Below are 10774 nucleotides of genomic sequence, written 5' to 3'. Positions count from 1 at the left end.
CAGCCTATAAGTTCGGTTCTCATAGTTTTCTTGCCGTCACCCGCTTGAAACTATCCACTTTTTCTAACACTCACTTTTTGTTGTAATGGTTATTTATATATGCTTGTCAGACGTTTGAAAAAAATGAACGTTTTTTCAAATTTTATTTTTTAGATTCACGACTTTTGATTTTTTTTTGGATTTTTTTCTTCTTGTTGCAAATCTGAAATTGTCCTCTTGTTAGCCTTTGAGACGTCTAGATAAACGTTTATTTTATTTCTATATTTTCCATGGTTTGCTTTTCGAGTCATGTCGATGGTCACGAATCCGAAATCACCTTGGTTCCAACAGTGGGAGCAGAATTTAGAAAATAGATTGTAATTCATTTCAGCCCCACGTAATCATCGTGTGCGTGTTTTAAATTGGTGTGGTCTTGTCGAAACAGACATATGAAATTAGCGTTGTCGCGTAGCAGTTGTTTCGGAACCTTGGAAAAAGTTTGTGCCAGGTAGAAACAATCCAATCCTTTGTGACGACCTCGAGTGAAAAAATTACGAATCTCGTTTTGATTTTCCAACATCATGTCGTCGAACACCACAACGGAATTCTCGAGACAATCGTGCAGTGGAATGATTTCAGTTGCGAAAGTTGCAATGCCCAGTCCCTCGTACAGTTTCATAAGTTGCTGGTATTTCGGTTGTTCGAGACTTTTCGAAAATACGTAGAGGTGTCTGTTTTCCCAGTCTAACCAATTGGGTGAGAGGATAAAATTATCAATGAGCAGTGTCGTCTTTCCGCACCCCGAAGGTCCTACGATCAGACACCGTATGCTGTCGGGGAGCAATTCGCCGTTCCTTTTCTTCGTTTGACTTTCCGAATCAGGTAAACGTTTCACGACATTCCACGTACTCATAGAATCACTTCGTTCGAATCGATCCAACTCGTGTCCGGAAGTCCCAGCCATTTCACCAAAAGTTTGTCGCCTCTCTTACGCAAAACTTTTTCGATAAGGTACGTGTCGGGGTATTTAGTTTTAGAGAGTTCCTCCTCGTGGAAGCGCCCCAATAAAATTTCACCGCCACTGTCCTTTATTATATACGTGTGACGGTTTCCGGGTAAAACTCGAACCACGGTAAAAAGTTCAGTGCTCCAGTTTCGTGTGAAACCCCTGTCGAACGTTCGCTTCAATTTACTGACCCTCACCTGGTCTCCAATTTTGTATTTAGCTTTCTTTGTCGTGGGCGTGTACTTTGGACAGTAAACGCTAGAAATTAAACGCTGCTCGTCGGACTTGGTAACGTCAGCTGGCTTCATGCCTATCGTTCCGTGCACCTTGTGATTATAGTCGTTAACGAGTTCCGGAAGAATGGTGACCCACTTGTAGCTTCCCTGAAGCGTGAAGCGTGACCACATGCGCGATTTCAGAGTGCGATTAAATCTTTCCACGATGCTGGCTTTGATGTGACTGAAGGTCGAGTAATGTCGAACGTCGTGTTTTTGAATAAATTTTTGGAATACGGCATTGTAAAATTCCTTCCCCTTGTCCGTGTGCAGAAACCGAGGTCGTCTGCCGCCGCTTTCGCGAAAAATTGTCTTGAATGCTTCCGTGATGCATGTTCCTGTTTTCGCCTTCAAAGGTAGAGCCCATGCGAATTTCGAAAATGTGTCTATGACGGTGAGGAGGTACTTGTTGCCCTTGTTCAATTTATGCGTTTTTTAACTTGCCGCTACTCATCTCGACGAGGTCGCTTTCCCAGAGGTCATCGATGCCCTTGGTCACCACCGCCAAACGTTCGTAGTTGCGGCGTGCAGGTTTATGCAATTCTTGGACGATGGCTTGCCTAGACATTTTTTTTTAAAAGATTACGTTTGAAGAGAAGCACCAGCGTGATGGGATTCAAAGAGGGTGGCACGTCGCTCGTGTTTTGAACGATCAGCTTATCGCCGGCACTCACGTCGAAAACGGTAAGATCTTCGTCTTCGTGTATTTCATATATGTTGCGCGTTTCGTTCCAACGTGCCAGAGGAATGTTTCCTGCTTTCTGGACACCACGATTCGATATCAAGGTCATGGTGGGAACGCTAGCTTTTCTGCCGTGAGACCAGTACGAAAATTCGTTTATCTGAATCGTGCCATCGAGGAGAAACTTGTAGTGCGGATGATAAGGATGTAACATGTACAGTTTGTTACCTTCGACGAACGTGGAGATTCTCTGTTGATTGGGTACGCTGTTGATTTCGATGGCTTGCAAGGTGAACAATTTGGCGAATTTAGTGTCGACGCCGAGCAGATTACTGTGAACGTGTCCGAGTTTATTTTCGATGGGCAACAAATGCTCGACTATGGTATCCGTTACGGTAGAAAACGACGGTTTGATTTTCACTTCCACGTTCAACTGCTTGTACTTTTCGTTGAGTTCTTGCAACTTGGCACCGAAAGAGGCCAGCGTCGATTCCTGCGTGGATTCCAGCACTCCAACTTGATCTCTGATGTTGACGACAATGTTCTGAAGGTTCTCAACTTGATTCAATTTCGAACTTTTCTCGGTAAGATCGTTCACGATGCTTCGCATCTCGGTAAACTGCGTGTGAAGATCCGCGACGCTCTGCGAAGTGGGCAGCGTCGACACCAGCGAAGCAAGTTCGTCTCGAATCTGTTCCACGTTCGCCGTTTCCGTTTCCAGTCGTTTCAGCATTCGAGATATGTTCCTTTTCAAAGCGTGTAATTCTTTGGAGGTGGGGAGATTGGCCACCCTACTCTCGAGATCGCTCAACGAACTTTTGATGTCGCTCGATTCGGATAGTGCCGTCACCGCCGTTTTCAATTTTTCCAAATCTTCCTTCGAAGGCACGCTCGTCCGTAACGATTCCAAGTCAGCCTGTATGTTGTCCAGTACGTGATGAAAATGAGCAAGATTGGATTCGACGTTCAAATTTTCCAAATATTCGATCTTCTGCTGAACCGTGCTCAACGTATCTTGAATGCTCGTCAACGAACTTGCTTCAGCGTGAATATTTTTAATTTCTTCGTTGATCAACTCCAGAGACGCCTGAAGCGTAGCGATGGTGGTTTGAATGTGTTCGAAATCTTGACAAGCCTCCAATTGAATTTTTATGTTCGCGACGCTTTTACCGATGACCTGCAGTTCGTCTGACGATGGTAGGTTCGTCATGGTATCTTCCAAAGTCTGCAACTTGGATTTAATTTCTTCCAACGTGCTGGCGAATTCTTCTTGTAATTTGGAAACGACGACATGCAAGCGTTCTACGTCGATATCGTTCACGACGGTTTGAAGTTCAGAGAATTTTTTTCTATTGCGGAAGTTCGTTCTTCGATTTCGAGTTTCAATTTTTCCAAATCTTCATTTTTCGATTGAAATTGCTGTAACTTGGCCAAATCATTTTGAAGCGAATCCACGCTCAACTGTATATTTTGAACGTTGTCGTAAGAAGGTACGTCGACATAATTTTTTATGAGCGTTTTCAGTTGGGAATCGATTTTCAGAATGGGATCGAGACATTGCGTTTGGAGCGTAGCGATTTCCGACTCTAAACTTTTGTTTAAGGTCTCCTGCAAAGCAATCAAATCGCTCCTCAACTTCTTAACACGAACGTCCAACATGAGAATCTCTTCTGCGTGGTCTACACGCTTGGTGTTGCCGAAAATGTCGTTAGGCATTTTTTGGTTAACGGTTATTTATAATAGGATAGACGATTCGTAATTCTACGAAGAGAGGAATGAGTTTGTCGTAATCTCCGAGGAGTTCCACGTAAAGACAATCTCCTGCAGAAACATCGTACGCCATGTTAGAAAGTACCTTGTCGTGCTTCATTCGAAAAATGTTCTTGCCGGTAGAAATTTTAATATTTCGCCCTTCGTTCTCCGGATTCACGGTGATTTGAAGTTTCCCGTCGATCGGAATTTCGTAGAAATGTAAATTGTTGTTGAAGACGTAAAACATCTTGCCGATTTCATCATCCAATTTCGTCCAAATACTGTTGAGGTGAATGATCAACAGACCGTTGAGTTTAGTTAACACGGAAGGTAGAAATTCATGATCTGTCGTCGTGCGGTATACAGTCTCCATGTTTGTTTGCTTTCGGAAACCAAAGAGATTCATTGTCCTTGCTATTTATTTATTGTGTATGTGAGACAGTTAAAGTTTATTTTTTTTATTTTAGTTATAGTTATTTAAGTTTATTTTTTTTCAATTGCATTGCCTACAATTTTTACTAATTTCTAAACGATAGTGTCCCCAAGGCAACGTGTGGATTCCACAAGACAAAATACATCTCTTATCGTCATGTGGATCTAATGCTACTTTCATAACTTTGTTTGTTGTAATCACATGGTCTACACTTTGGATTCTTTGTTCTATACTTAGTATCGTCGATTGTGAGTAAAGGCAATCGATGTAATCGTGGAAGGTGAGTTTGTTCTCCACCGTATTCTTGCCCACACCTTTTGCTTTCTTCGTGACGCTACTTTCTGTTCTCATGGCATACATTTTCGAACGCAAACCCGCGAACTCGACAATAATATCACCGTTACATTCATCTTTCAGTTTAACTAGGACTTTTTTGTTTAGGGAAGGAATCCCAAATCTGTTGGGTTGAGGGTATGCAGAAGTATCGAAATACTCGAGCATGGAAGGATTTTTTATGTCTTCATAGAGGTTAGGTGTTTGTATGCTGTAAATGAAGCTGTCGGTGTCCGTGTACAAAAGTGATATCTTATCATTGAAGAAGGGTTTCATCACGTCGTAATGAAATTCGAACATGTAAAGTTTCGACAAGTCGAGAACCGTTGCGCCAACGTAAATTGGTTTTCTGAATTTCATCAATTTTATATCAAGATTGAAAAGTGCCAAATTCTCGTTGTAAATTTTTCTCGACTTGAATCTAGGATCGGCCACCCACTTCATGCATTTATTTTTATCCGAAACCAATTTCACGTCTACGTGATTCCGCACGTTTTCCATCGTCTTGCCATACACCGCGTTATTCATCAATTTAAAAAAATCTTTGTCTAAATCGGAAGTTTCAACCGTCCTATGTTGCGTGTTTGTTTCAATGTACGGTTTGAGCCACTCGGAATGTTTAAACCTGAGGACTCTTCTATCATTCGCTACCTTAGCACCCTTCCCGATCAAGAATCGGAGATTCCAGTAATGAACAACGTATCTCTTTTTCCCCTCTAGAGTCAATAAAAGCTTGCATTGATTAGAATGAGGCGAAGATTTGAACTCGGATGCCGGTGGTAAATCGCTGAACAGATCGTGTAAATGGTCGGGGAATTCGATATCCACCTCTGCGAAGAAGCCATACTCACTATCGTCGAAATTTTCTATGTCTATTGATGCCCATTCGAATCCCCCGTAAGGAAGTTTCTGTACCATGGCATGTCCGTAGAGATTATTAACGTCGGCGTAGAAGATGTAATTCGATGCTCGATTTGAATCGTAATCTTCTTTCATGTGCACGTTGTTGGCTTTTGCATATCTCTGCACGCATTGTACCATCCCGCCCCGAATCCCCCTCTCCATGAAAAGTAACATGTCCACGTCCGATATCAGTTCCAGCTTGACCTTTGTCTGGAATAACATTGCCGACCACGCTAATCCCGGTAGGCTGTAGAAATACGCTGGATCTAATTTATAAATATTCGTTGCCGTTTTCCTGAACGCTTGAAAAACGTCGGCGAGTATCGTCACGTCTAATTTTAAGTATGCGTCGTGGTAGTCTCCGAGTGTCCTACATTCTAATTTCTCCCACATGAGTTGCGCGTGTTGGTATTCTTCGTCCGTGATTCCTTTCTCTCTGAGTCTGCTGTAAAATTCTCTTGGAAGTGGGAGAGCGTCGTCGTTAAATTTAGAATTATTACTAACGTATTCGTAAGGATAAATCCCTTTACGTCTAACGAGTTCTATGTCTACGTTGGGAAAACTAGCTTTTGTAATTTTGAATTGTTCGTCTAAAAGTTTGCCGGCAAGAGCGTCCAGGCTGGCAGAGAGAAATCTGTACGAATCCAGAAACCTCATCTCGATGGTATTTTTAGTCTCGGGAATCACAACTTTCTTACTTATGGAGATGTATCGTTCTTCGTTTTGAGCAAGAATATCTACTTTTTGAGCGTCGTATCCGAGTTTCCTGATTAAGGGATGAAAGTCGTAATTAGAGCCATTGTAAAAGAATATGGGGACGAATTTTGGTTTTTGGATTTTGAGGTTGCATGCATTACAGATTCCGCTTATGAAGCGACCGTCCGTATGCGAATGGTGGAACACTTTACGATTGTCGTCCGTGAAGTGGTTATCGCACACAGGACACTTGACGGTGTCATAGAAATTTTGAAGTTCGATAGCAGATAACGGAAGCATCGGTTTCGATGTTTGCAGCATGCATCCAATTTTCCCAACCTCCTCGATCATCTTTTCGAAGAAGCGTTCGATTGCATCGGGTCCTCGGTATACGTACGGTTCATCTATTTTATCCCGTCGCACGACAACGTAACCGAAACTGTTTGGTTCGTGAAGCTGGTAAGGTGTGGTGGAAGAAACTTCGGGATCCGGATCGCAGTACGAGAGTGGTTTGAGGAACGCCTCGAAATCAGCAACGATGATGGCCGGATGTTCCAACAATGCCTTGTGCATTTTGAATTCTTCCACTTCGTTCTTTTCGGGCATCAACATTCGAACCGGTCTGTTGTCCCCGCAATAAATTTTATGTTCGGCAAGTTTCTCGATAGCAATTTGACGTCCGGTGTATTTTCGATAATTGGATTGTTTTCGATCGTCGAACGTGGTCAAACACCTTGGGCAAACTTCGATGTTGTTTGCATACTTGGTAGTTTGACTTCTGACCAAACGTGATAGTGAACGAATGAGAAAGTAATGGTGAACACCGTCGTTTGAAATTAGAAGAAGATTAATCTCACGAGCATCGTCATCGTCGACATCGCTTATCCTGACGGGATGCACGACATGTTTATCCAACGTGTAGGAATACACGTTGATGATTAAGCGTTTTCTTTCTGCATCTCGTGCTCGTGTTTCGAATTTTGATATATCAGAAATGGTCACCGGGTATTCGATGCCAGCCATTGCATTTTCCAGTTCAGGTTCATGCTGCTTGTAATGATAAACCTGTTCTGGATTATTTGACCAATGAATCGGGTGAAGTTCCGCCAACACACACCAAAGAAAACATTTATCATCTATATTTTGAATATTCAGCACGGCTTTTTTATTTTTAATATCCACTGGAAGAGGAACGTAGCTGGATGCACGAAGAGGCGAGAATTGGTTCACGTAAACGGTTAACGTGTGAGGACTTCCACACAGAGACCATCCCGACCCTTTAGCCTCGAAATCGTCATGTTTCTTAACCAGTTCATTTGAAAGATCAGAATAAAATTCGTCCAAATTACCGACATCCACCAAATGAAGAGCCTGGTTTTTTGTTCGATGATAAAAAATAGTTGTTGTACCATCGACTTTTTCGTATTCGGAAAATAGATCAACGTATACTTTTATGGAATTATTTTCCAATTTATTTTTTAGAATATTTATCACGGATGTTTTCGTTTCACGCAAGAAACTAAGAATGTCGCAGCCTGGTTCCGAAGTAAAAGAGAAATCCTGAATATGACGGTTGAATGCAGATCTAATTGGTTTTCGTTCATCCGATAATTTAACTTGCTTGGAAGTGGAAGCTTCCGTTTCTGGATCATCGATTTTTCTTTTCAATGTTCCTCGTTCGGTCGATGGTTTGCAAATTTTCAGGTGTTTACTTAAATTTGGAATGCTGATCATCTTTCCGCATCGAGCACAAGACTTAGAAGGTAACGAACGATTATTTCTCGAACCTGTTTCGCTACATCTTGCCCTGTGTACCGATAAATTGTTCCTTGAGATTAGCTTCCCACAAGTAACACATTCAGTTTTATCATGTTTTCGATTGAAACTGATGGTGGATGCCATTATGCTTTCTCCAAAATCACAGAAATCAAAAAGTCTAGTATATATAGCGATACAATTTTCAGGTATGTTATTTTATATAGAATTTCTTGGGGGTGATTACAAAACTCAAGAATTCAATCTATACTGTGAATAGAATTTTCAGGTATGTTATTTTATATAGAATTTCTTGGGTGTGAATACAAAAAACTCAAGAATTCAATCTATACTGTGAATACAATTTTCAGGTATGTTATTTTATATAGAATTTCTTGGGTGCGAATACAAAACTCGAAGAATTCAATCTATACTGTGAATACAATTTTCAGGTATGTTATTTTTATATAGAATTTCTTGGGGAAGGGCGAAAAATTTTCTCGGGGCCGCAGCCACTTATTTTTTTTTTTCACCGCGCGCTTTTCTTTGTCAACAGTTTTAACGATGCTCTCCGAGCCACGACATGTTCCATGCATATGCTCGGAGATAGCAGCATTTCCTTGATAGCAATTCATCTCGCCGAGAAACGAAAAGCTTTCTTGGAACTTGTAAGTAAATTGAATGTCGAAGCTGACAATCGTTCAAATGCGATGGAGGTCGACACCGAACCCACAGCTATTACGGATGCTTCGAACGAGGCGCTACAATTTCATTTCACCTCTCAATTTTTTTGGTACGAGAATTCGTTGAACCTTTCGTTACGGCCCCTTCCCTCCGTACTACGTTTCAACTTTACAACAACTTCCTTAATTCGATACTCGAAGCTTCCGTGCAACAATAATACATATCGATATGCATGGGTGCGGCTGTTTCGAACCTTTTGCGCTTGGATAGCAGGTACGAAGGCAATCCACCCATCATCGAGCTGGTGAATTCGATTTTGGCTCCTCTCACGGACGAGAAGAACATGCTACACATGTTCATCGCGTTGCTGGAGATTGTAGTCGAATGTTTCGTTTTTTCGATTTTGTACGGGCTTCACCATATTGCGCTCGCTGCCAGCATCAATTTCGATCGTCCCAGGGTTGGGACCACCGCCTCCTGTACTTGCGAGGCGTTGAAATCAGCATCGCTGCCTCCCGGACACATCAACCATTTGGACGTGGGAGCCCTGCTCGAATTGTACGAAAAAAACATAGCTTTACGTTTCGAATCGCGATCAAATCAAGCAGCTCGTGCAGACATTGACCGATACGTTTTTGATAGCCGACGAGAAGACGCGGACGGCCAGGTTGCAGCAGATCATGGCCGAAACCGTAACCAAAGAACTTTTCATCATTGCGATGGGTTGGGCCAGATTACAAGCGCGTGACCGAGGGAAGCGTGGACGTGTACTACGCGCCCAGCGAATTCAAAGCACGCAGGCCGATGTTCGTCATCAACACGACGAAAAGGAAGCAGGTCGTGGTCAACGATCGCACCAACATCAAGATCGTCTGCGAGTTCCACGACGCGCTGCCTGCCGATACTCTAGGCAGCGTCATCCTGGTCGCAGAGAAGTCATTCGTCCACGACATGAAGAACGAGAGGGTCACGGAGCAGTTTTTAAAAAAAAATCCCTAAAAAAATTGCCACATACTAAAAAAAAACTCAACAAGGTTATATAAAATATAATATAAGTTAGTTCGATGCTGCAAATAAAAAAAAATGATAGGTCACTGAAGATCGTAAAAAAAAAATCGTAAGATAGGTTAAGTTATATCACGTAAGATCGTGATCGAGTAAGATGTTGGCAACACTGCGAGAAAATAAGGCTTGTGTCTTACAAGAGCAAACCATTAAGTCGAGCCCACACTTTCGGTTGGTGAACTCTCTCCATTTGGGTCTACTACAGTTTGGTGTGCAAATCAAAAAAAAATGATAGGTTAAGTTATATCACTGAAGATCGTAAAAAAAATCGTAAGATAGGTTAAGTTATATCACGTAAGATCGTGATCGAGTGAGGTGTAGGCAACACTGCGAGAAAATGGAGCTTATGCCTTACAAGAGAAAACCATTAAGGCGAGCTCCACCGAACCCCACTCCGAGCTCCACTTTCGGGCTTAGAACCCGGGCACCTGCACTACTAGTAAAGTAGGTCAAAGCACGTAGAGGCTCTCGTGTAGTTTAGCACGTAATAAAAAAAAGGATAGGTTAAGTTATATCACGTAAGATCGTGATATACCTACAAGTGTGAGGTGGGAAAAAAAGGGAAATTTTACTAAAACATCGCTAAACGCTAAAACATCGACAAAAAATTGTCAAAAACTGATATTCGATTGATAAAAAAAAGAGGATACAAATGCATACCTACCAAGTATGAGTGGGAAAAAAGGGAAATTTTACTAAAACATCGCTAAACGCTAAAACGTCGACAAAAAATTGTCAAAATATGTCAAAAAGTGATATTCAATTGATAAAAAAAGAGGCTAAAAGACGATACATACTAAGTATTACTTAGAAACAATCAACTTACACTACTTTTGTGTAATAAATGCAGTTAATCTTGTTAACATATGTGTTTCCATCGCACAACATTATGAGTTTGTGTAATAAATGCAGTTAATCTTGTTAACATATGTGTTTTCATCGCACAACATCAACTAGGTGTATTTGATGTCCATCTCGTGTTTGCTGATATTATTTCATCTAATCGTTACACTCCAACATGTGAACAGTTTACGTAGTAACATGTTTCTTGAAGATTAAATGAATTCCTCCTTGGAAGTGCTTTATGTCAATCATATTTACAAACACGTGTTTCACAGCAAATGAAGGGTTGTTCGTCCATCTTTGTCTACGAAACAAAGCAATGCAGTGATTTCGATTCTCAAGACACATGATAAACTATATGTTAACGC

The sequence above is a fragment of the Lepisma saccharinum genome, chromosome 13 (genome assembly GCF_977018435.1).
Source record: "Lepisma saccharinum chromosome 13, izLepSacc3.1, whole genome shotgun sequence".
Classification (NCBI taxonomy): domain Eukaryota; kingdom Metazoa; phylum Arthropoda; class Insecta; order Zygentoma; family Lepismatidae; genus Lepisma; species Lepisma saccharinum.
Note: the sequence above shows the minus strand (reverse complement) of the source record.